Raw genomic sequence first — 3072 nt, 5'->3', positions numbered from 1 at the left:
GCACGTTTCCTGAAGGTAGAAGAGTTTGTTGAATCTGACGTGACATGTTCGTATGAACCCTTTGTACGAACAAAAGTAAGAAAAATTTAGGATAAGAATACGAACATGTTCTTGCATGAGGCCCATTGTTAGAGAACTCACTACATCAATGTCATCTGTAGTATAGTAGTAAAATAACAAATTCTCTTTTTATGGTATCAACCATGAGCCATGAGTTCTGTATAGTCTCTAACTGACCGCTACATCTGATGTTGACAACTTCTGAATAGAGTGCACTCATTTACTGTAGTGGTGATGTTGCATTAAGCAGACATCTGAGAAGTTGTTCTGTGGTTGCATCTTGCTCTGCAGGTTTTGGTGTCCTGACTCTACACTTCACAGCTGGGCTTGATTTATGCTGCTGACAAGGCTGTTTCTCTGCAGCACAGTACACTGTGGGGGACCTTAGAAGAGCAGCCTTTCAATTTATCTTTTACTGCCCATCCCCCTTTCCTACACTTCAGGGTTTTAGAAACAGTCCAGAGCATACAGTGTCTCGACACCTGAACTTGAGTCCCACTCCTTTTTCTGGCTCAGAGGATACGGTGACCTCGTATCTTTTCTCTGCTCCCTCACTACATTATTGCCTCTCCCTCTGGTGGGGTTAGCAATGCTAATGTTTTGATAGAATTATGATTAGAAACATCACCTGCAGGTAGGTCGACAATGACCACTGTGAGCTGGAAATAGAAACAGAGACACTTCGCTGTAACTGTAAGTTTACCAGTTCTGAAAAAGGTAATATCAAACACATCCCCTGAAGCGATGTATTTACACCCACTTCTGTTTATTGGTAGTTGGAAGTAAATGCTTGCTAAAGTGATAAGTTGAACAAACTATGTTTGCACTAAAGCAGTAATCTGTATACAGAAAGTCTTAGCAAAGACTAATTACATTGTAAAATCAGTGTAGTTGGGAGCGATCTCCATGGCTGAGTAATTTCAACGATAGAATCTTTCAGCCAGCCAGGTCTGTTTACCTCGCTAATTAGGTAGAGAGGCTTCCAGGCCTCTGTCCCCCAGTCATGCCGCCAGCACACCAGTGCATCTTAGAAGCACCAAGTACTCAGAAATTCCCATGTTTGGATGCCTCTGTTCGGATTCTGAACTYTGATTATTCATACTGTTTGCATGCTGAATTTTTATGAGGACTCTCCTCTTTTTAAACKTCACAAAGCTGTTTTTATTTACAGTCAAACATCTAAGTGTCTGAACACAAACTCTTATAATATAAAACACGGGCGTAGCCAGAATTTTGAGTGGATTGTGGGGGTTTTTTTTGACAAAAGTGGACCTTTTAAGATTGGGGATGAGGGCCACTTAGGGCAATGCCCTGGTGGGGGGCACAGGGGCCAGTAGCTCCTGCATTTAAAGGGTTTTATAAGGTTAAAAGGGTAATTCGGATGTACGTGTTCTGCTGAAAGCTAAGTTTTGTGTAGTTATGTTGTGTAACACAACATAATTAATCCAGCCAGAACATTCACTCATTACTAGACACTTGATACAGCATTTTAAGTTTTTTAGTCTAAACTATTAAATTATAATAGTATCATGAATAGTATCATAGTATTATATCATGATCTGTATTTTCTATTTAGGAGTTATTTTGTATTTGATAAAATCAGTGTTTTTGTATTTTCACTGTGTTTTGGTTGTGTTTTAGTGTTTCTAATTCTGTCTGTGCTTCAGTTCAGTTTTGTTGGGCCACACCCACCTGCACCTGATCTCAGTTTCTCTCGCAGGTGTTGGCTATTTAGGGTTAATTAGTTGGGCTTTCTATTCTCTGGACTTCTGTTTGTTCCTTAGTTCAGTATTGTGCACTTTGTGTGTCAGTTGTGTTTGTGTTTTCACAAGTTCTGTTCTGTAGTTTTGCTGCCTTGACAGCATTCTTATGGGAAGAAATTTGTGCCAGCAGAAACTGAATTTGAGTTGCTCAGATTTAATCTGTATTTGCATAATTTGAAATATAATGCATTGGTTTGAAAATGAATTTCACTAAATTAAAAGTGAATTTAAAGTTTTGAATCTGAATTAATTTGCTTTGAAACTGTATTTTTTTATTTAAAATTCAGTTTGACTACTTTTACWTTCAGTTCTATAATTCAATTTCAGTTCCAAAATTCAAAWTTTTGTGTCACACATCCAGGTYCTTGAGAAAACCAGAGCAATCAAACACAGATCAATAGATTTACGTTTCACATCACTGAAACKTACTTTCTTTCTGTAATGTAACTGGACTGATGCAATCCATCATCAAAGTGAAGAACAGTTTTTTTGCAGTGATTAGTTTTACCTATAGTGACACTGTGTGAGGACTGAGCTGTCTGTAGAACCAGGGAGCAGCTCACAGCAGCAGCTGCTGCCCAGTGAAGAGCTGCGTTCATGTCATGGGTCCCTAAAACCTCCTGTTCTTTGTCAAGTCTCAGTCTGTTCGGTTCTGCTCACAGGTGTAGGTGTGTCTCCACAGCTGCRACATGCGCTGTTGTGTCCTGACTTTTTTTATTTGGGTCAGCACTGTTTAAGACTGCGTGTGTAACCAACAGGTGGTCAGTTGGTCCAAAACCCACCCGGGACATCTGCTCATCAGGAATGTAGGGCTCTAGGCTCCATCTCAGCTTCTTATTTAGACTGCTCCCTCCAGGCTGGAGAGCATGCAGGGTGAACTGGAGGCTCCTGCCGCCTGCACCTCTCTCCAGGAAAAGACTCCCACTAGATGTTTTGCTTGTTGCTTTTCTAAAAAAACAGTCACTAGACTGGAAATCCACCATGGATTGCTCCTAATTTTGTCAATGTAGGACGTATAATAAGGATAGCTAGTATCAGAAGATCTATATTCAATTGCTGGAGGGTACGGGTACTTTGTTAAACACACACAGACAACTATACAGTATAGGGCAAAAGCAAACTGTATTCTGAATATTTACAATATGAACGAACAAGTGGAAATTTCAGTTTATTATTTATTTATTTATTTGTTTGTTTGTTTGTTTATTTATTTATTTATTTATTTATTTATTTATTTATTTATTTATTT

The sequence above is a fragment of the Austrofundulus limnaeus genome, unplaced genomic scaffold (genome assembly GCF_001266775.1).
Source record: "Austrofundulus limnaeus strain Quisiro unplaced genomic scaffold, Austrofundulus_limnaeus-1.0 Scaffold1052, whole genome shotgun sequence".
Lineage (NCBI taxonomy): Eukaryota > Metazoa > Chordata > Actinopteri > Cyprinodontiformes > Rivulidae > Austrofundulus > Austrofundulus limnaeus.
This window is presented reverse-complemented; position numbering follows the sequence as displayed.